Below are 24,073 nucleotides of genomic sequence, written 5' to 3' on the forward strand. Positions count from 1 at the left end.
AACAGAGGTGCGGCTCAGTAAAGCTCTGAAGTTTTGGATGAGTAGCAGATCTGTCAAAGTGCCTGGGAAAAGGTCCCAACCAACAAAATAAGCCCTTAGCATTCTCAGGAAGAAGCCTTCCAACAAGGCTGGAACTCAACATCTTCCACTAAACTTGATCTTGCATCATCTGCAACATTTCTATCAATGTCTGAAAATTTCCAATATGTATCTGTAAATTACAATGTATAAAGTATATGCTGCTACTCATTTAAATGTGTCAGTTAGAGCAAACTTTTAGCATAAAATGGAACTGAATGACTTGCCTTGGAAATAACAAGGCCCATTCTTCAGTAGAGGACTCTATAGCTAAGATTTATGTAATCCTTTTCCTTTAATGGAACTTGAGCTTTACGTTATCATTTTCCCTTGCTCATTTTTTCCTTTTTTCTAAGGTTAAGATTGAAGCATTCAGACTGCACCCAGACGAGATGCCATGGCTCTGTCTGTGTCCTTGCTCCAGTCCATCACCAACCTTGTCTACAATTACGCCAGTGGAGCAATTGGGTCTGGTGTCCCACAGTACCTGAACTTACACCAAGGTACCACTTTTGCTTTTGTCCTTTCACATTGCACCTTGTTGAAAATGCTGTTTATTCCAACTTCTGCCCTTAGTTTCTGATGTGTCTGGTTCAGCTGCCTCTAGTGCTTGCTTTACTGATGAAGGAAAAACTAGAAATACTGATTTCTAGTTGATGTCATCTAGATGATGAAGGGTGTGTGCATATACAAACGTAGCTAATAAGTTATATTTATATTGGTGATACATTTCAGTGACTTCTCCTTGTGATGTCAATGTTAGTTCTCTTCCTTCTATAGAAAAACAAACTTGGAGAAGTCAGAGAAAACAAAACAGACTTGCAACATCATTTAGTGCATCTTCATTTAAGGCTGCCACACCTACCCTGAAATTATCTTTCTTGGCCTACAGTTAGCCTTGAAAAGCCCCTGGTTCTCTTATTGATTTTATTTATGCATTTATTGTGAGAAAGAGGTTAGAAAAAGTTTCTAAGGAGAAAGAAGTGAGAAGTTTAAAGGCGTGTCAGAAGCATGTGGCAGAACAGGAGACAGAGCATGTCAGAAGCAGAACAGGAGAAAGAACTGGGAATTCCAGGCTATTTGGTGATAACCTGTAAAGCATTCACTAGACATGCAAGAACCACTTGATCTTACCTGAGACAGGTAAGTATAAATATAAAAGGGTGAATCCACGCTTGAATAGGAAAGCAAGAATTGGTGGTTCAGTGCTGCAGTTTGATTTCTGTGCAAGTCCCTGTCAACTGAACCTGTTTGTGGCAAATGAAGTGTTCAGAGTCTCAAATTAACTGAAAATTTTACATCCCTTTTTTATGAACCTCACCATAGAAGAAATTCTTACATACAGGCTTTGTATGGACTCTAAATGAAGCTGTGCTTTTGAAGCCTTGTTTCCCTTCCTAATACTATTAAAAATACCCAAGCTTTTGTGTGTTAGTATAAGCTTTCACCTTGCTAATACAGCTTATTCTGTTGGACTAAAGAAGAAGCTACAAATACTAAATGGTAACTTTGCTGAAGATGAGGGAAACTAAAATGAAAGAAAGTTGTGATAAAAGGAGTCAGGAAATTCATTTCCATTTTAATGGGATTTTATTTGTGTTCTGAATATGCTTCGAGATTAAATCCAACACTTAGAAAGCTCATATTACAAATGGAATTGTATTTTCAGTAGAAGCATATGTGTTTTTGTCTCCTGAAGTACACAGCTGTCAGGTAGCAGCATCCTGGCAGCTGATTTGTGTATGCAAAGAGGATTGACTGTACAGTTGTTTATTTACATAGATTGCTGTGGGATTTAGAGGAGTCACTAAAAGTTCAGGCTCTGTACTGTAAAACAGAGTTTTGAAAGAGATTATGAAATACGTTAAATGAAGGAAAAACAAAAACTATCTGTGAGAATGCTGCTCATCAGAGAGAGTTGGATTTGCATGAGCATCCTGTAGTGCATATACTCAAGAAAACACTAGTTTTATTTTCATTTTATCTCAAAACTAAATTTATAAATTCTCCCACAATTCAGTCATAAGGAGGAAAATCAGATTGTTTCAGCTTCACCAAAAAAAAAAAAAAAAAAAAAAAAAAAGAAAACTCAATACTTATCTGTCTTTGGACCCTTCAAAATATTGCCTCTCCTGAATAATAAAGAAATTACCATTTCAGATAGTGACTGAACTTAAAACCAGGTGGGATTTCCAGATAGACTGTTTCACTGTCTAATAAAGTAATTCTAGTCTTGCTTAACTGTGGTTCCTGTGCAGTAATAGTGACTCTTAGATATATTCATTTGCTTTGCAATGGAGTTGATTACCAAAGGCTACTCTAATGTGTTTCTAGGGAATCACCAGGTGATAAAGCCCAGTAATTCCATTATCTCATTTGTATCTCAGAGAAGAATAGTACAGAAAAGGACCACATTTAGGTTAGAAAAGGTAGACCAAATTTAGACCAAATTGTTACAGCCCTCACTGTGTGGACTACTGTTTCTGCTCTCTCTTCCTATCATAATAAGTTCTCATCTCCCTTTTCAATAGAAAAGCTGACTCTATTGCTGCTCTAATTCTGGCCAGAGAAGAATTACTTCTACTGCTATGCTCAATGAGTTGCAAAATTCCAGTTAAATCATCGGGACAACAGTTAATAGATGTCATTCATCCCTAATGCCAGGGATTAGTTTGCATTACCATGCCACTGATGTTTGTTTCTGGTAATTGGGTGCCTTGGACAGTTTAGCATGTGAGCATTTTGAAGCACACAGGAAGCACAGGGATGGGAGGGTGACCTGTTCTGTGGCTTGTGCCTGCATCCATGTGCGGTACCTTCCCCTCTCTTTTTTTTTTTTTTTTTTTTTTTTTTTTTTTTTACTGGTATCTATCTTCTAGGTCAGGAGCTGGAACACTGAGCACTAGGCATCTTTCATTCCTGAGGAACCAAAGGCATCCCACAAGTGTACAAACTGACCATCAGAGGTAAAGAAACCTCTGCCTCCTTCCTTTGGCTTCTTTAACATCCTTCCCAGAAGCCAAATTGTCAGAGCAAACCAGGGCAGATTGGTTTGCTCACTCTGGTTCTGATAGTCCTGTTCTCCTGGTTCTGACATGGATCTGGGGGTGGTAGAATCAGTCAAATCCCTTTTCCACTGATTTGGTGCTTCAGTTGGAACCATGTATTTGCAGAAAAAATCCCCATCTCTACATTTTGCAGTAATGTAGGATGTGGATTTCTCTAAATTTTTCTGGATAGAATTATTTTTATTTTCTACTATGTTGTAGAATACTTATGTAGTTATCAGACCAGAATGGAAGAATAAGATGGTTTTTAAGTTAGACAGTGAGCACTGGGGAGCTTGACTCCACTCTTCTTCTCTTGGCTAGCTTTGTAATGTTAAGTCATTTCACCTGTATTTAAAAATCTGAAAAAAAACCCCAAAAATGCCAAGTGTTTTGTCTTAGGCCAAATATAGCATTGATGCCTGCTTAGGTGTCTGTCCCACACTGTGGCTCAATATGGAGTTGTCAGCTAACATTTTAATGAAAAATAAGCAGGAGAGGTCAAGTTCGAGAGAGTTTTGATGGCCATAGTGAATTCTAGTAAGCTACTGTTCTTCTGTGAACATAAAATTAAAATCTAATGTGAATCTGGGGAAAGTTGAGGAGGAAAAAAACTAACACAGCCACTCAGATACAAGAAAACAAAGGTGAATATTGGAAGCTTTGACTTTAGGAGTAGAGTGACAGGAAATAAGTGAACGCTGTTTGAGTAGCATTTAGAGGGTTTTTGTTGCTCTACCTTCAGTAAATTAAGAACGAAGCATTATTAAAGTGTGGCTCTCATGGTGAACAATTAGTGAGATCTTTTTAGCTCTCAGTGACCACTATATCTGCTGGATTTATTAATAAAAATCCTGCTAGACAAATTTCATGCTGTACTCTTTATCAAGGCAGTTCTCACTGCAATTCATACTCTGCCCTCAGTAATAACTCTGCAGCACCAGAAGTCTCAGAAGACATGTAAAGGTGTATTAGAGGGCAATGGAGTTTAGCTCGGCATCTGGAAGCTGCTTAAGAAATTTATTGATGAGATGTGAAAAAATTATAACATACAAACTGGATTCTGCAAGAGCTGTAATGCTGCTTAGAAGAAAAGGTTAAGTCATCTGTTTTCACTAAAATGTGTGTAGAAATGGACTGCAAGTACAAGGCCAGCTCTATTTCATCATTTGTCATTTCTTTTTAGTAGTGGCTCATTTTAAAATATACTGCACAAGCCTCTGCAGTGCTCCATCTTCAGACACAACATGGATTTAAATATTTTCACCTAGAAAATGTTGAAAGAACTACCTATGTAGCCACAGGAAAAAACCAATTATTCTTCTGTCTTATAAGCATGTACTAATATACATGTGCACTGATACACACAGCTCTAATAATCCCTATTTATTCACCAGGGTAAGAGGGGAAACTTGGTGATGGCCCCAGGCAGAGATTAAAGGGAGGTGCATGGAGTGGCTCTTGCTTTATCTGAGGTAGCCCTGGGGTCTCTGTGGAGCCCTAAGGAATTGTTATGTGATCTTTCCCTCTGCTGGAGCTGGTATTAAACCCAGAATCAATAAAGGAAGTTGCACCATAGTTTTGAATCAATAATGCAGTAATTTTGCAGCACTGTGTAGCTACTGAAAACAAAGAGTTTGCTGGGATTCCATGGGTGAACACAGAGCCTGTGTTTTCTCCTGTGCTTGTCTGTGTGCACAGCTGAACTTCACTGCATCTTCATGATGAGATGGATGTTGGGAAGATTATTACTCTTCTGACTTATCCATGGCTCTGGATGAAAGGGTGTGACACTGTTGGGATCCTGAAGGCACTGAGAGATACGTTGTGCAATCTGTGGGACTGTTGCGTATGAAAAACCTTTTATAATATTCAGACCAAGAACTCGGACCGAACAAAGCTCTGCAGGCATCAGGACTTGCTTGTTTTCTTGTACTGAGTATTGCTGAGCTTTATTGCAGTAGTAATCTGAGATGTGAAGATGGAGGTATGAATTATGGTCACAATTACAGAAACTCAATTTCCCTGAAAAATTTATGGAGAGGGAAAATCGCAGCAAGAGCAAGGGTATGCGGGAAATGAAGTGAATGCCCAAAAGTTATACTGAAGTTTTTGGCAGAAATAATTTAAAACACTGAGGTAGATTTTAACTAGAGCAAGATGAACATTTTCCAATTAAATTAGCGGCCGGTAAGAGATGTGGACTTCTCAAAACTGAAGTGTTTCCTATGAGCATACCTTCTATCTTGAAATTTGTGTCGTAAAAGATCCTAGGGACCAGGATGATTTTTAATTAGGGTGATTTTTAGTCATTTTGTACTGAGAAACTGGACCCACGGTCAGGATTTCATCTGGGAGGTCTGAACTGCAAGTTTGCATCTTTGCTTTTACCTACTCAGACTGGGTGCTTGAGTCTGAGTTTTGGGAGCTTTGACCTTCCACTGTTTTCAGGAACTGGTCTTACAGCTTTGCTTTTTAAAAGAACATACAAGTATCTTTGGAGTCATTTGAATTTAAAAGGGTGAAGATCCTCCCTTTTTCTTTTAAACACATAAATGAAAGGGTTGCACTGCCTATGCTGCTTTTACTAGGAGGAAGATACCTGTGCTTTCATGGCTAAGCATCATCTGTAATTGAGGATAATTTTAGCATGGCCAGTTTATTAGATTTATTTCTTCCTTTGAGAAGATTCTTTTTACATTTTCTTTCCTCTGGCTTGTGTGCTGATGGTGGCAAGGTTGTTATATGTTGTTATTAATGGTAATAGTATGTAACAACACCTCACTAAAGGAATGAGAAGGCATCAGTGTGAAACCAGAAAAACACATCAAACCAAAATATGTTGCAGGCATTTACCCAGCCCTCTATTGTTCCTCTGTGTTTTCTTGTGTGTTGCATTGTTTTTGTTTACCTGTTTGGTTTGGTTTTTAAGTACTGAGTGAGCCAGGGCTTGCTGTTTGTCTGGTGAGTCCATTCCTACCCCGATGCAGCACCCAACAGATTGGGTGGTGATTTTTGTGGGGAAAAACACCCAACATAATGATAGATCACTGCACTCCTTACATTTGTGATTTGGATAGGGACAGGGGCTGTGGCCTTCTCTGCTGATTAAAATACAGGAATAACTTTGCCCAGAGAAGGCATTCAACTATTTTACTCAAACACAACAACAAATACATTACATGGGCTCTGCAAAATGAGAAATGTTAAGCTGTGAGGCAACCTTGTCCTCTAAAATGGATTAGTTTAAGGATTCTTCTGAAGGTTTTGCCATACATTTCCAGTTTACCAGCTGATGAGCAGCTGTGCTGCAAGGGTCTCTAGGTTCATGACTGTGTGTTTTGATGGAGTAAACAATGGATGTTCCTGCTCTATCTCTTCGTGGCAGATTCAAGCTCACTCTGATAGGGACTGTGTAGCCATGTGAATGCAGCTCTAGGCTGACACCTCTGCCCTCTATTGGATCCTCACTTGGATTCAATACCACAATAACCAAAGCTCTCTGGCTCCTTCAACTTGCCCACAAACAGGGCTGGAGTGATAAAACACTGCAACATACCCAGTATAAAGGGGAAGAAGTTACTCCACCATCTTCCTGGGACTCTCAGCTGTCTGAAACTATGCTGAAATACTTCGATTGCAGCAGGAGCAAATGTGCATCCAGGATTCTGAGAATACTACTTTAGTAATGTTGCCATCATTGCAAGGGCTTGAAAAGCTCAAGTTTTCTGGGCAGCTGAAAAGTGCAGGGGGTGGCTGGCTGGTGCTTTGGCAATGTACAAAGCGATGGAAATGTGAGAGGCCACTTGATTTCTGCTATTCATGTCACAAGACTGCCTAGAGGACTGCCAGTGATAAATGTCTTCAATTATAGCATATAAATTCCAACAGGAATTACTTAGGGTGGAATAAGGCAGGGCCACCTAGGACTAATTAGGTGGATTTAGGGAGAGGAGAAAAACTTCCTTGAGAGAGAACTTTTAAAACTGATACATTTGACCAGCGAAATACTGACTACACGGGAAGTAATATTTTTGTACCAGTCTATGACTGGTTAAATATCATAATTCTAGTGTGGAAAGTGTACCAAACCATTCACAGAGCCACTGCATCCAGGGGCCAGATTAAGTGCTTCTCACAGCTTGTGGAATTCTAAATGTAAGGCACTTTTCGTTGGTGTTTTTGCTCTTTGTACTTTGCCTAAGCCACTTGAGCATCTGCAAGAAGTTTAGTGGTGCATGAGATGGGGAAAGGTTCAATACATATGAACAACCCCAACTGCATTTACAAGCTGGGTTTTCTCCATGCACAACACCATCAGAATTTTGTTAACAAGCAAGTACATTACCTTAATTTCTTTCATTTTTCCTCCTTAGTGCTTTATTACCAGTTCCAGGATAATCTGTTGTTTCAAAGTAATCTTACCATCATTTTGCTGGATTAGTGGTAGAACCATTATAATAAATCAACTAAGGACATCAAAACACTTGAGGTTTGATCTCAATTTGCACCTGGTGAGTGGATGTACAGTGTATGTACAGAAACTATGCAGGGTCTAGAAAAAAATATAGCACTGTCTGAACAGACGGCATCCCTTATCTTTATGAGTTCTCTTAATTAGCTTGGCATGGAATTAAATTGCCTTCCCTGCAGAAAAAAGTTTCTGCTCATTTATTCTTTGTTTTCTGAATACTATTGAAGCCATACCATTTATCTAAGTGTGGGGTTTTTTTCCCTAAAGAGCCTTGAAGTGTTTAACCAACATCAGATGAGAGACATGTCAGTAAGTTAGGAGATTGTTCCTGGGGAGAGGGAAGAACTTTTCTGGTCTGTAACAACCCAAATTCTGTAGAGTATTTGGTAAGAAGGCAGAAAAGCCAAAGAAGGAGGTGAACAAGAATGAAGAGAAGTGAATGAAGGGATCAGAATGGGAACAGAAGGAGAGCAGCAACCTGTTACATAAGGCCATGGCAACAGGAGCTAAATTTGAAATGGTAGAAAGTGGAAAATTGGAGACACAAACACATCCCCTCCTTGACAGGGCAGGAAAAGGGGCTCTGACAAGCTGGTGTAAAAGAAAGATGCTAAATATCATAGGCAGGATTACAATGGAGAAACAAGCAAAGCAGAGGCTTCTTTGTAACCACGGGACCTGCAGAGGAAGAATGAAGTTTTGGTGTTCAAATGGTCACAGTCATGGGGGTAGCAGTTCAGTTGTCTGGCTCCTATGAAGTCACTTTAGAGTCACCTCTAAGTCCTTTTAATATGATTGACAATTACTGTGACTATTTGCTCTTCTTTCTTGTAGACTGTGAAACTTTAATCAAAATTACTCTCCACATAGCAAGTTTGCAAAAGCTGAATTCTTAATGTTTTTTTCCAACAGTTTTAGAATCTGATCAATCTTTAATAATGAGAGCCAGCTGAAAAAAAATACAATATTATATTCAGACAATGCATTTTCATCAAAAATGAGTCATCTTAACTGAATACATTGATTTAGATTAAATTTGGAAAAATATAAAAATGAATAATTTTACCTTATTTCTTTCTGGCAATATTGAACTATTTTATATTGGCATTTTATTCCTTTCATCTCAGCTTCTGATATTTACATTATTTTGATATTACTATACTACTGCACAGAAGAGTTTCAGTGATTTCACCTTTGTGTTTTTTATTTACACTGAAAATAAATGTCAAAATGTTGGAATTTCCCATGGGATGAGAATTCCACTTTCTGTTTACAATACAACGTGAGAAGAAATACTGTGCTCCAGACTAAGCCTGACCTTAGCACTTCTCAGCTCTGGAATGCCAGTATAGTATATGGCATCAGGATTGTGTAATAAGATTTCTGAATAATTTATGCCAGTCATATTTTCATTATTCCCTCACTAATATGGGCAGTGGAAATTCCTTGCAGGCTAATGCATTTTTTTTCTCCCCATCTAGATATAATTTATATGAAATAAGCTACAAAGGAGTCTCCTTGGAGCATGGTTTCCAGTTTTCAGAATTGCTCTGATATTTAATCTTTTTTGCTGAATTAGGTCTAATGCTGGTCAATGTATGATTTGAATAACCTCTAGTATTACCATTGATTTTGTAAAATGTTCTGCAGTGCTGATGAGTTTCAGTCCATGTGGAGATAATGGCAACTGTCCTTACGTGCTTGCTCATAAAATTTGATCTGAAAGTAATTAGCGAGATGGAAAGACCTTCTTTACACCAGAATTACAATTAAAAGTCGGAGAATATTTTTTAAAATTATTTATCACAGCACATAACTGATATTCATGTATAGAAAGATGGCTTCAGCTTGTCTTGAAGAGGTAATTAACATATTAGCTGGAAGTTAACCTACTGAAATTGTATTCCTGAAATAAAGAGAATTAAATACATTCTAATTTTTTTTCCATCAGAAATATGGCCATTTAAAAATTACTGATTTGATAGTTTCCTGATACTTTTTGTCTGTTGGAGAGAAGCTCATGCAAACCCTATGCAGAGCCCTCTCTGAAACTTTATACCCAAGGTAAAATTCTTGATTAAAATGTTTAAGTTTGGCTGTCTAAATTCAGGTCAGACTACTCTATCTTAAACAGGCAGGGTTTGGTCCTTTAATAATCTTCCTTCTCTTGAAACACTGACAAAATGAGGTCAGGTAATAGCCTCAAATTTTCTTGTGTCATTAGACCTGCCAGGTTCTCCTTTCTACCTGTTCTCTTGTTTATAGGACACCCTTGGAAGCTGATCCTGCCCTAAATGTGACCAGGATTACACAGAGGAGAGATGGTAACCAGAGCTTCCCTAATGTGCTACGTTACAGTACCTAAACCTAAAGCAACACACAGATTAAATTACTTTGTTATCAACAGAATCTGCTGGTGATCTGAAAAAAAAAAACAGGCTTTTTATATTCAGCTTTCCAATGTGAGATGCAGTTGCTGATGCCTGCTGAAGGGCATGTGCCTGGTGGAAGTATTCCAAGCACCTCCTGCATCCTTCTCCACCAGAAATGCAGCATGAAACCTGTCTGTAGAAACCCTAAGGGGAAAAAGCTGATTAAAGTCTCTGAAGTTCTGTCTGAAACAATGCAGAAAATCAGCGTAAGTTTTTTGCTGTTTCTCATTTAATACGGAGTCAAGCCTAAAAATGTTGAATTTCTTTTTTTTTTTTTTTTTTTTTCTCTAATCAGAGTAGCCTATTCTGACTGCAGCATAGCTGGCCTGCTTTCCAAGAAAGAAAAATTATTGCTTAGAAAAAAAAAAAAATGTATCAGGCCTCTCCTAGGCACAGATTTTCGCAGAATCACAGAATTTTCTGTTCTTTTTATTTAATATAAGTATTACAACTCAAAGTTATTCCACTGACAAGGGACATCAGAGGAATTCCTTTGCTTTGAATAGCTCCACAATCCTCTCTCCTTCTTGCTTCTTCCCTGCTGAGTATCTGCTGGGATGAGCCTGGTTCATGGTCATGGCTGGGTAAGAGTGGATCTGTTCTTCCTTAGCTGGAGGTGTTTAGAGGGTGGATGGCAGTTTTGTGAAAACATACTCTTGAAAAATGTATTTACTAGATTAAAAACATGTTGCCTTAGATTTTTGTGCTATCTGACAGACTAATCTCAAAGTAAAAACACTGCAGGGAAGTCAGTTAGTATTGATTTTGTGTTGTTAGCATTTAAGATCATCCTTAATGGGTTTTAAAAATTATTTTCCTAAGCAGAATATGGTCATATGTGTTGCTGTGTCTCCGATAAAATATTTGAAAATATTTTCAAGAAAGAAAAAAACCCCTCCATCTCAAAAAAAAAAAACAGAAAAACCAAAAAAAAACCCCAAACAAAAAAAACCCAAAACCAAAAAAAAAAAAAAAAAAAACCAACAAAAAAGACCCCAAAAGCTGCCTCTAAATTCATGTCCTGTACTTTGCTTCTCATGGAGAAAATGTTGCTGCTAAGACAAGTGTGGTTACTTGTCCCAGCCAAACCATCCTCGACACGTCACTTGTAAGGACAATCCGTGTTTGTACTGGGGTTCTTGGATACCCCTTTGGGTTCTGTAAACAGAGACTCAGCTGATTGTTTCAATGTGGTTTTCTTTGTCAAGAAGAGTCTAAAACCCATTCTCAGCTGCCAAGCTTCCCTCCTAATTGCAGCACTGGAGCTCTCATTGCTTTGCAGCTGCCTGTGGCTGCATTTTCCACATGAAGCTCTGTGCGAGGTGCAGAAGAAAAGCCCCTGCCCTTTTAAACCTGCTGTATAAACAGATAAATGCCAGTTGAGTTACAACCAGTGGGGCAGAGCTTGCAGAGCAGTCATTTGTGGGGTTCAGAGGAAAGAATTTGCCTTGTAGGGCTGACTGGGGAAACAGCAAACGGGGAGGGGATGGGGAGCGCTCAATGACAGCAAAACCATAAGCATGTGAGATGGCTGATGAGCATAAAGATGAGAACAAATTCTGAGTTGGAGCATGTGGGTAAATATAATAAAAGATACCTGGTGTACAGGCAGGGCAGAGAGAAAGGTCTGATTTGATGCCAAAGCTGGGAGGAGAAGAAAAAATTTAGGTGTGGTTGCTGTTGAGCTGGTGGTGGCTGGGCAGGGAGCTAAGGGGGTTAATTATGCCCTTCACAAAGAACTGCAGCTGTAGGATGGGGTTTGCTGGGGAAATTGTCAAAAATAAAACAGCCAAAGGACAGATAAATGTTTTAGCTGCAACATTTTTAAGGAAAAGTAGATACTTTAAAAAAATTTTTGGTGGAGGAAAAAAAAACCAAAACAAAAAGCGAGTATTAACAGCAGTGCAAATGTGTCAAAAGAACAAATGAGATGTCCTGTGACTGCACTGAGATCCTGAGCCTCAGTGACAGGATAAATGCTTTATTTTTCTCATGCAAGCTGCCAGAAATAATAATTACACTTAATTTATGGTTTTCACATGAAGATATTTTCAATAGTTCTCAAAGACGCTCCTATGTCCAAAAGCACATTCCAGAAGCTCTCTCCCCTTTGGTAGGAGTAATTGTCCTCTTTTGTAACTTACAAAAACATGTTTGGTCTCCTCTCCTATCTGCCTCTAGTACATGGGTGTAGGGAAGGCAGACATTACCCAGCTGTTTGCTTTCTGGTGAGGTGGGTGACAATTGCAGCACAGGGGATGAGCATCCTGCAGTGATAAGATTTTTCTGCAAAGTCACCATGAGGTAACGGGAAGTGTCTGTTTTAATGGTCCTCCCTGTGTAAAGTTTTATTGTATTCAGCTAAGGTTTTTATAGCATTTGATTAAAGTTCACAGGAAAGATGAATTTAAGAGACTTCAGGTTTGGTAGAGCTGCTATGGCTTGCCAGTTACTCTGCCAAAAATTTTCCACTGTGTACTTCTTACAGTTCTGCATGGTCTAAATTTAATTGACTGAAGATGAGAAGCATTATTATGGATCTGTCATTGCAGCAGCTCCTCATATGTTTCACTGGCTGGAATGAGCAGTCGCTGGGTTTGTTTCTGACCTAATTCACAATGATGTAAAACAGCAGTGATTTCACAGAAGAGGAAACAGATTTAGCTGGTGAGAAAGCAGAACTGTGCTTATTGCTGCTCCAGTAGTGCTCATTTATAGGTGAGTAGAAGAGCAAAGACCTTTGTTAAAACACTAGATTTCAAGTATGTAGGAACATTACATAAGCTGTTCAGCTGAAAGAACATAATTCATCTTTTTATTTCAATGACTCTAATAAGACAATACTGAGAAAAAAAAAAAAATAGCAGCCCATCCTCTTTATAGTACCTGATTGTCTCACTAGAATCTAAGCTCTAAACATCAAGAAACGGACAGAGATTTACTTAAAATACCAAGTTAAAATGGTAATTTTTGGGAGGTGTATTTAAATATTTTGATTCCAGTCGTCTCATTTTAGTAAACTCATGTAAATTAATTTATATGCTGATGTCTGGATTTTTGTGTGATTTTAAATTTTCCTTACTGATAACCAACAATTGCTAATGAAGGTAATGGATTAAAAACATGGTGTAGGCAGTTGTCAGCTGATACTGTGCCAAGAGATATAGTACAAATTAATACAGACCAGGAGTTTGCATCCCTTCTTGTTGCTCTACCAAATCAATATTTGAAGTAAGGCTGTGGCATCCACCAGGACTGTGACGGGAGCTTGTCTGGAATACAAATGAGCATCCAGGGAGAAGCTGGGACTGTGATCCTGCCTCTATTAAAACTGAGGGGCAATCTCAAAATTTCCTGAGAGCCCTCCTGCCAAATGCAAATGAAATGCTGAAATGAGAAACCTTGTGTGCATGGCCATTAGCAGTCCCTATAGTCCTGTCAGAGAGGAAGGAAGGACTTGGGCAGCTTAAAGCAAAGCCCTTTTCAGGGCAGAAATGTCCAGTTTCCCTTCAATACGAACAGTTGAATGACTCAGGAGTTTTTAAAACAAATTCTTGGCCTGGAGACAGGATCTGTGAGCACCTTTGCTCTCCTTGTTACAGAAAACTCCATGGAAAAACTCAGGAACAAACATGGTACTTGTTAACTGAGTAAGGCCAGTGAAAAATTCAGTTGTTTCATCCAAAATAATGAAATGTCTCTTGCTTTCTCTCAGCACCTGGGCTTATTTTGCACAGTGTGTGCATCACATCATCCTAATGTGTTGCTTCTCATACTTAGCTCTTCTCTATTAAATGGAAATACTCTATATTAAAACTTGCAAATTAGAATTTTCAAATTTTAGTCCAAATTCTGAAGACAAAGACTCAGACTTGTCTTCTAACAGAATTTGCCCTCTGGTCTCAGTGCTTGCAGGACAAACCAGCTCTCAAATATTTCTTGCAATAAAGGCTTCCATTTTGCTTTAGCTTTTTTTTGACCTTTTAAAATGTTTTGTACTGTATTTTGTACTAACGATTTGTTGTTTTTTTTTCACAAGAGTGCTCGCTGAGCCAAAGTTCAGCTAATAAACATGCAAATGTGTTCACAGGAAGGTTTGTGCCAGAAATTTTAATGGATTTCTGTTCTGCTTCTAGTTGAGTAAATCACGGTGGTTGCTCTAACTTTCTTCCTCATTTCAAATTTGATTAACTGACGATGGAAGAGAGCAGAGCTGGGTGAGAGGAAGGTTGCCAGCCCAACATTTACAACAGGAAACATTAAAGCAAAAGTTCTTCTGACTTCCCCAAACAGAAATCTACCTGGCTTTTATTGTCTAATTTTATATAGCCAATTGAAAGAAATTTGATTAATGATGAATTAATAGGCAATTAAAAAAACCAGCAACCCAACTCGCTGTGGTAAAATAATATTTGGGAGGGTTTTAGTGTATGAAAAGCTTTTCAGTTCTTTTGATTGTAAGAAATAAGCAAATTGTTTAACAGTGGAGCTTTACTAAAACGTTCTTTCCATTTCAGGCTTAGTTATCTTCTCTACTTCTCACTTATTTCAACAGCATCCAGGCACTTTCTTGGAAAGAACTGGAATATCAGGCCAGTATTCCCTAAAACATACATTTTATGTCACATTCAACAGGACAAATCTAAATGTCTTTGGGTAGATTCAATTAGATGCTTTGGTAAGCATCCTTTTTTTCTGAAGAAGCACACGGCTACTATTGTACCTCTTGGCAGCAAAAAAATGTTGAATTTGTGTGATGTGAAAACTTAACACAGAAATCAAAAGTTTTAAGAGCTACTTAGACTGACCAGCAAGCCAAACAGAAAGACATCAGACTAACCTACAGAGTACTTTTCAGCAGAGAAAAATTGGTGTGCTGATGCTTATTCTGTCAAAGGGACAAATGGAAAACAAGGCTGAAAACTCTTCTAGTAAACACACAGATAAATGCCTCCTAGACCTGCCTCAAGCGTCCACTTTTGCTGCCTTGTGAGGTAGGGGCTGTCTGTCGATCCAACTTGCTAAGAGATTTTCATTTAAGTATCAGTTGCTATGGTAACAGCATGAAGAGCAGAGCAAATGGATGCCAGGACCAGACTGGTTTCTCTAAGAATTCCACATACGTGAACGATTGGTGATGGCCCAATTCCAAAAGGTTATCAACACAGATTTGCACTGCAGCTGACTTGATGTTGCCTTCTCCAGGGGTCTGGACCTTGTTTCTGGTCCCCAGGGGTTCTCATGAATTAACAGCCCTGGGGTTTTGTCAGAAGCTCACGGGCTTCCCACAGAGGAAATTCTGATGGATTAACAGAAGTGATAGTTTCATACTCACATGTTTATGCTGCTTTCTCATTGTCAAGGGCTGGGCTGAGTCGAGCCTTGGGCTCTGTCAAAATGTTGAGTAATTATCACATGATAATCACGCACTGCAGTTTCTCCCAGGCTTAATCTGATTTCTGCACTGTAGTTGCTTACAGCCCACTTAAATTCCACCCACGTGTAGTTTAACCAGTGTCACTGATTAGATTCAATTTTCCATGGTCAGAGCTATGTTACATCCAAGGTTCATCAGCAAATATTAGATCTTCGCTGCAGTCTTTTTGGCTCTTTCTGCATTTAAAATTGGCTTACTCAAGTCTTACAAATAGTTGAGTTAAAATCATCAGAATGATCTAGTGCTCACTGCTGAGTAAAATCTTGGGTTTCCCTTCCTGTTTTGGAAGGTTTGGGTTTCTGGGGTTTTTTCTGTTTTCCCAAGAAATGTGTAAAGGGAGTGTGTGTCTCGTGGTTTAGACACAACTACGTGGGCTGGGGCAGTGGATGTTCCAGTTGTATCTGGAAAGGGGATGGAAGGCAACTCCTTAAACATTGCTTATTTCCCTTCCTCTCCCACCTCCAAAATGCGTTCTGACATGTTGATTTAATCTTGATCTAATCTCAAGTATGTTGAGGATTTTTAGAAAAATAATGCTATGTCAGAGGGTTTGGAGTATCTGGTAATACTCTTACAACAAATTCCTGCCTGTTCTGCAGAGTCAATGCCCGTCCCTTGCCCCTGGCATGGTGGCAGCTTCACAGCCATGAGGCTGAGCAGATAAGCAGGTGTGGATCTTGATTACAAGTCTACTTTTTGTATACTTTTTATATATTATGCATAAGAACGCATCAGAAGTCCATTCACAGAATGAAGGAAAGTTCTCTTTTAGTCTTTAAGTTGCTACATATTTGATACTTATGGCTACGGTCTTCAAGCCTATGGCCTCACCAGAAGGTGCTCAGCCCATACAAATGGCAGGTTATTTTGGACTCCTAACATTTTTTTGTCACTAGTCAGCAGGTACAGTTCTAAAAATGTCTCTGTCAGAGGCTGGGAGCAAGTCTCCACATCAATTAGATTCTGTCAGCTTTGCCAAACTCTTAAAGCAATTAGATCTGAGAACACGTTGGCTAAATTTACACAGAACACATTCTTTCCTCCTGCCCCTTGCTTGCATATATTAGATCGTGTTGCAGCTGGAGGAATACCATAAGAACAACGTAGGCACCAGGGAACACATTGTGTCTTCAGCGGATGCTCCAGGATGTTTGTGGAGGGAGACCTCCCAGTTTCTCTGGTCACCTTCAGCAGATTTATCTGCCCAGGTTGCTGAAATGAACCACAATCTGTTGGTCCTCACAACAGACAGGCTCATCGACAAAGAGAAGTTTCAGAAGTGATTAATTTCTGCATTTTTGTGCTTAGAACATGTAGATGAATAGAAAATACTGGGCGATAGATAGAAAGCCAGAAAGGAGCAGACTAAAAGAAACGGCAGAATTCTGAAAAATCCCAAGAAGGAGATGAGTAGACCGAGGCACTTCTGGGATAAGGTCAGGGAGTGATGTGGTAGAATAGTCCATCTATTTAGTTCTGCCTTTGGACCTGATTTCATGTGAACATAGCAGGTCTGGGATACGTTTTTACATAGGACTCAAAGCATTAAAGTGCCCATCTTATGATGGAAACACAAAGAATTCAGCTTAAGGTCAGTATACCCAAATCATCAGAGCTCAGCCTGTGATATCTGAGTTTTAGGCAGGCTGGAGGCTTTGTGCTGGCTGGAGATGCCACAGGATGATGTTTGTCTCTAGGTTCAGCAGCCCCTGCATGCACAGCCACAGTTCTTAAGTCCCCATGGTAAAATGCTGTCTGATCTTCGACTGAGTCTGGCTTTGCTTTTTGAAGGTTAGTTTAGTTGTTACTTGCTGAAGTTGTTCGCTGCCTCCCAAATAGAATAAAATTACCAGGTGATGGATTCTTCCTCTGGCAAAAAATGATTCCCTGGAGAGGAATCCACATGCAGTGTCGGCATCACTTAAAGCTCCATTCATGACCTGTTTTGGGGAGCTGATGGGTCTTGGGTCTCCTGAGCCTCATCTAGACTGGGATGAATTGTATTCACAGACAGCTACTAAATCAGCATTAAGATGGTTTCATAGATTGTCTTGATTCTTTGATCTTTTAGTGCAAGCTGTTCAATAAAGCTCTGGGCTATTTAGGAGAATTTGCTGGCTGAGAGCCTTCTTGATAACACTCCTGCACTTGTTTCCTGACTGCTTTTGAAGGTATTTTAGAAGCTGTTTTAAATGATCTTTATAACTTACTGTGCAGTTAAAGTTCTAAGTTTCTCACTAGTGTGTACAGAAGTTTCTTGGGTATTGGCAGCAAGTAGAAAATGGGATTGTGTAAAAAAAGCTTTCCATTATAAGGCAGTGGAACTTGCTTTTTTCAGTTGTTTTGGGTTTTTTTTTTGTGTTTCCATCAACAGCAAAATGCAGTGCACTGGGCCATCAGTGGGCAGCACTCAAGCAAAATGTATCCATTGTAGAAAATAAGGATGATCTGAATTTCAACAAGATCCAGATCCAGTGTTCTGAATGACTTAATGCTGACCTTTTCACAACGTTATCAGGCATCTGTGAATTGGGATAAGCACCCAAATAAATAAATATGCATTTTAGTCTGGGTAAGAGGCAAAGAAGCAAAGCTTGTAATTTAAAACCAAACTGCATTTGGAAAAAAATCCTTCTATTTCTAGTATCTATTTAAACACTTTTTTCTTCTTTGTCTTTTATTTTTAATATATCTTTCTTTTTACTTTCTACCATTCTCTGAAGTTTTTGCTGTCTGTTCACAGCCTCACTGGACTGTTGGGTGTGGAGACCCCAGGACAAGTCACACTCTTTTCACTTTTGCACTGAAAAAAAGACAATTGCAGCTGAATTTAGGGGGAAAATGAAGCAGGAAAGGGTAAACCAGAAATGGAGCAGGATTCTTAGTATGGAATCTTGATTTGGAGCTCTGCAAGCATATACACAGTGAGGGAGGCTTAACCTTCATAGTATCCCCTTTTATTGTGTTCATAAGATACTACTCTTACCACATTTATCCATCTTAGAACACACATTAAAATAAAAAAAGGGAGGAAAAAAGCTGATGTTGTTGGGGTCATTGATATTGAGTTTTACCTGGAAGGATTCTCAGCAGGAGAGGGTGAACAGCCACAATGCAGACTGGAGGTGCCTATAGCCTCTTGGAGAGTACAGTATGGAGGGAAGGAAAAGCATAGGGGAAGGATACATCACAGCCTTCCCAAACATCTTCATAGCATTCAGTGCACTGTAGGACCTCAGCTGGATTTTTCTATCTCAAGGTTGCCTAATTGCTTTTTGAACTTGGAAAAAAATTAGCTGAACTTGTACGTGTGAAATACAAGGAACTTGATTCTGAATGAGCTGCTGCACTCAGAAACATAAGAATCAGTTCAGAGTCAAGAAGAATTGATCTCAGCAGCTAAGCCTGCCACCGTGTGCTAAAAATATTGAAGAACAATTTTGTGCTGCAGATGTGTGGAGTTGCATAACAGGCTGTGGAAAGGAATAAGGAAGGAACCTTGTGTGAAAACCAGAGCCAGGGCTACCAAGTTTTGCAGGAGCAGATATTCTTCTGGCCAAAGTCTGGAAGATTTCACATCTTGCTTTACTAAAGAGTCAGTTCCAAAGCAGAGTTTGCTGCCTGTTGAAGGAAAGTGAAGCTTTCATAATACACACACAAAATGCATTTATCAATTAGACTGTGCTTAGCTGGCTTTTCAATAGGAATTTTTTTGTGATGCAGGTTGGGTTTTTGAAGAGAGTTTCCTTACAAATACTAGAGGCAGTAGCACTGACTTATTTCTTCCCCATTTTCTTTCCAGATAGCTCACTGGCACTCTGCTCTGTATGCATCCTACTCATTAAACACACAGAACTAAATTGGAAAAGTAAATGATGCTTACACTGTGAAATTTCTTTGCTTGTTTCTGTATTTGCCATAGGTTTTATTGTTTTTGTTTTGCTTTGTTTTAAACGAAAATCTGTATTTGAAGTAATTGATTGAAATTTAAATTTTGAGGAAGGAAACAGAGATATGTTCATGGAAGAAAATACCTTTTGATAGATTACAGTTGTGAGGTTTCACTTACTTGTCAGAGATCCTTTATTCAGCCTCTAATCCTTTTTCTAAGGATTATGAAGAAAAACACTTATGTGTATTTTAATAGCACCTGGTAGTAATAACTAGCAAAATAAAAGATTCAGAATATTTTTTCAGAAGGATGGTGGGGATGAAAGCAGTATGCAGGATGAAATATGCATATCTCCTGGAAAGTAGATGGCTTGTAAGCCTTGAGTTTTACCCTTGCCTTTTAAATATTAAATATTTTTTTTGTCTATTCTGATACAAAAAGGCTTAGCACAACATATTCCTTAGACTGTTTAGTGCAGTTACTGGTCTCTCTTGTGTACCATTTATGTCTCACCTAAACATGGTATTTGAATTTTGCTCACTGATGGAAATTTCTTTTTTTCTAGTGAAACTTGTATTGCCAGGAACCATTTTTTGTATGTGCACTGTCCAGGTGAGGATGTGTGAGCTGGAACATCACTCTTCTGAGTGCAGGTGGGGATGGGTGTCAGAGGCATTTGAGGGTTTTATTAAACATCCTTCTTATAGGAATTTTCAAACTTCCTGAAATCCTGTATTACTACTGCACAGCCCCTGATTAGCCTTTTATCAGAACCCCTCATCACTTTGTTCCTAGACTCAGCTCACAGCCCTGAGTAAAATCAGCTCAGGGATTACCTTTTCCTCATCCCAAGGAACGATTGTGACAGTTTGAATAATCACCCAGTCCAAAGCTCGGAGGTGACAGGGATTTGGAAACTCCTAAGTTTGGCATCTCCCTGCGTTCTCCCTTTGTCAACTTGTGTTTGGAGACGCAGCCTGAGGAACAGGTTTGTATGAAACCATTTGGCATTGCTGTACAAAGGGCAGCAGTGTCTCATGCCTGGCTTCCTCCAGCCCTGCACCCATGAGGTCAGAAAGCAGAGATGCTGATGAATCACCTTTGCTTTGGCAACCTGCTCGGGTTCCTTCTCAAACCTCTCGTCTGAGCTCGGCGCCTTTTGACACCCGGGAGGAACAGGAGGGATCTGCCGAAGCTTTTCCTCTGCTCCTGCTGACCTCTACTGGCAGAAGAACAATCTCAGCAGGAGATTGCGGCATTTGCTTAGATATACATCAAGTTTAATGTATGTACCTAAATGCAGTGTAGAATTTGTTAGTGTAAACGGTTCTGTATTTATTTAGGTTATTCTCCAAGCAAAGGGAGGTAGCTTTGTAGCAGGAAGGCAGCGTTAGCAGAATAAATCACTGCAGGGGGGTTCATAGGCAGCACTTCAGCTGAGCTATGAGTAAGTGGGAGGGTGATATCATTGCCTTGAAGAGTTTTTTGTTGGCTTGGGGGGTTTTTGTTTGGTTTTTTTGGTGTGTTTTTTTTGTGGGATTTTTTTTTTGTTGTTGTTGTTTTTGTTTTTTGGGGGGGCTTGGGGTTTTTTGATGTTTTTTCCTTTTTTTGTTTTGTAGTTCTGTTGAAATGTTTCTTCTGCTTTCCTTACACAAAGGATCTTTTGCTGGCATGTCACGTTATCAGAAGTTACTGAAAGCCAGACTTGCTATGGGAGTTGGAGATGGTACTTGTTGGTTATAACCAATGCTTTCTGGCTTTAGGATGTTACAGGCTATTGGTTTAGGAAACAAGGGTAAGAAATGGTTACTGTCTTATCTGCACTTTTTTTTTTTTTTTTTTTTTTTTAGGTTCCTGACACTGAAAATTAATCTCCTGATAAAGATGCTCTTCAGAATATCCCAACCAAAACCCAAGGTACTGCATGTCCTAGTTAGTGTTTGTGAGATTTTCTGAGGAAGGGCCATTTTCCTCCTATATATTAAAGTATATGACTAAAGACCCAGCATGAATATTGCACAAAATCTCTGTGACTTGCTCCTGTAAGACCTGAACTCACCGGGGTTACTCATTGACAGAGGAGGAAGATCAGGGCTGTGTTTAAATTGCTTCTAAATGTGATACCCCCTCTGCTCAGGAGCTGAACTCAGGCACACTCAGATCTTCTGAACACACACATCAATATGCACACAATTAAGCACAAGAGACTGGTTGTGTGATAAGTTCTTATCGATCCTCTTCTGAAGCTCTGGAAAAAGAACAGAAAAGGCTTCTAAGATAGAAAGATCTTCAGTGGGAGAAAAAAAAAAAAAAAGGTATTTTCCATCATTGTAAGGACTGAGCTGTTAGGACATCCCCAGTGGCTTGTGCCTTTAATAAGTTCCTACATGGCTCCTAAAGATGGTAGCTGAGATAGAGTGCTGCTAAGCACAGCAGAAGAGGAGATAAGAGAGTTAAGCCCTCAGTATTCAGAGGTAAATTTTAAGTAGTAGAGCACATCTGGGGCCTGCTGAGAAACAGAGCTACTACAAACCTTCAAATGTTGTAAGGCACATTTAGTGCTATCAGCAAAAATTACCCCAGTGTAGGGTATAGGATCATAAAAGAATCACAAAGTCCTGGAAGACAAATACAGATTGCAAGAGAAAGTTTCATTTTGTTGTATTTTCCAGCATTTTTATGATTTGCATTGCAATAAGCAGTTAGAAAAACTCAACTCAGATTTGGATTTCTGAGGACAAGTGAAATGTAAAGATCTCTTAGATTTTGTTTGGTTTCATTTATAAGTAACTTAGCTGTGATTCTATAAAAATATTCTTTAAAGCTATATTCCTAGCTATTACAGAATATTGCTGTGCTCACAATGGCAGTTCATGATACAGTCTATGCTTAAACTTGTTTTTTTAATTATAGCTTAGAAGATTATATATCCAGGAAGTTTACAAAAGCAGGAAGCACTGGTCCCAGAAGGATACAAATGCCAAAACTAGGAAGAGTTTCCTCAGTGATGCAGGTACTTACTGTTGTAAATATAAGTGGTTTTTCCATGGAAATATTCTTGGTTCACCACCACTGCTCTGTGTAAGAGGTGAAAAAGACCCAGGTGCACTTAGGCTACAGCTGGGCAAAGCAAGCTCATGAATGATGATAAAACAGAGAAACTCTCCTTAAACTGCTGCTTTACTAGGATGTGTCTCAGGGATGAAACCACATTGGAAAGGACTTAGAAAGTTTTGATGTTATACTTTTAAAAAAGAATAGTGTTTATAGATGAAAGTTCCTGATATCTCAAAAGCAAGTCCTACAGATTTCCTGAAATTGTCCAAACCAACAGAGCACAGAAAAGAAGGGGACTCCTGAGAAGCACTCGTGATAAGCAGAAGGTTCCTGTGCTCCAGATGGACTGTTCCATCCCTGGATAGGTATTTTCCACTACTACTGTTAGCTACTTGGTATAACTTGTAGGGAATGACACATTTGTCACTGTGCTGAGACTCCAGTGACTCAAAGCAGGATAAATTATGCTGTACTTTCACACAATTGTTTCCTTGAAATATGTTTATTTTTCTGTGCATGCAGGCTAGGATCACAGGCTGGTTAGAGACATCAAGGCTGTCTTCTGAGTACATTTGGCTATTCCTGCAGGCAAGTGCAGCCATTTCTGTCAAATTTACACATAAATTAGTAGACTGACATTTTCTCAGTACGATTTGTAAGAAAATTAATGAATCATCCCTTGATGGACATTTGGAAGGTGAACAAGAAAACTTTTGTCATTAACTGCACTGCAGCACATGTCTGTACTGAGTGTCCTCAACTCTAGGAAGGTTGTAAGGTTGTAGACCTGGGAACAGGGGCACTGATGGGTGTGGTGTGATGGCAAAGTCTAGAAGCTTACCTGTGTATTGTGTCACTCTTGTTCCTTGTCCTCTTTCCCTTCTGCAGATTGTTCTTCCTTCCTTTCATTTCCATGGGTAATTCCTTACTATCTCATTCCACTGATAGCTTCCCTGCTGTCCTCTTGCCCATAATGAATAATCGAACAGCATTATTGCAGTGATAGAGCTCATCCCAATGTAGCTTGATCCTGAGAGGATCAAGTACCCTACAAAGAGAACTTGAGCTTCCTCTACACTAACACCTGTGGCACTGACTGCCTGCAGCATCACCTTGCAGTACCTTGGAAACCAGCTTACAAAAAAAAAAATAAAAAAAAATTGTAAAATTAAATAGTTCCACAGGTTTGTTTAAATTTAGTAACAAGAAATACTGCCCTGAAACACAGATCTCCACGGTGGGCACAGAGGATGCTGCCATTAAGATATCTCTAGCCACTTTATACTTGACCACCCGTGAGAGATAATTATCGTGCAAAGTCGCAGCGGCTGTCAGGGCAGAGGGTCCGAATTTTCCTGAAATACGGAGCCCTGGGCAGAGGGTTTCCCTGCAGTGCTGAGCAGCAGCCGGGAGGTGGGGCGCAGGCTTTGCTGCTTCATGGTGCGCTGATGCCTGAGCAGGCCGGATGCTGAACGCTCCTCCTCAGGTTTTCTGGCTTCAGTGGAGATTTAAAAAAGCAGCAGATGGCAGATTAAAGTTGGGAAGTAAAATCCTAGAAAATCAGATGACCGCAGCCAAAACTAAAATTATTAGGCCAGGAGGTCTCTTGGCACTTCTGGCAAAGGCTTGCACGTGCAGGTGGCAGAGGTGAAAAGG

At 39.4% G+C, this 24,073-nt stretch overlaps 1 long non-coding RNA gene across 1 annotated transcript; it reads left to right on the forward strand.

The window, feature by feature from the left end:
* Window positions 1-461: 461 nt before the first annotated feature.
* On the forward strand, window positions 462-23,561 carry LOC139801575 (uncharacterized). Its single transcript, XR_011728241.1, has 3 exons — window positions 462-581; window positions 21,211-21,277; window positions 22,274-23,561. It is a non-coding gene; the product is annotated as an uncharacterized lncRNA (long non-coding RNA).
* Window positions 23,562-24,073: the final 512 nt, after the last annotated feature.

The sequence above is a fragment of the Heliangelus exortis genome, chromosome 12, assembly GCF_036169615.1.
Source record: "Heliangelus exortis chromosome 12, bHelExo1.hap1, whole genome shotgun sequence".
Lineage (NCBI taxonomy): Eukaryota > Metazoa > Chordata > Aves > Apodiformes > Trochilidae > Heliangelus > Heliangelus exortis.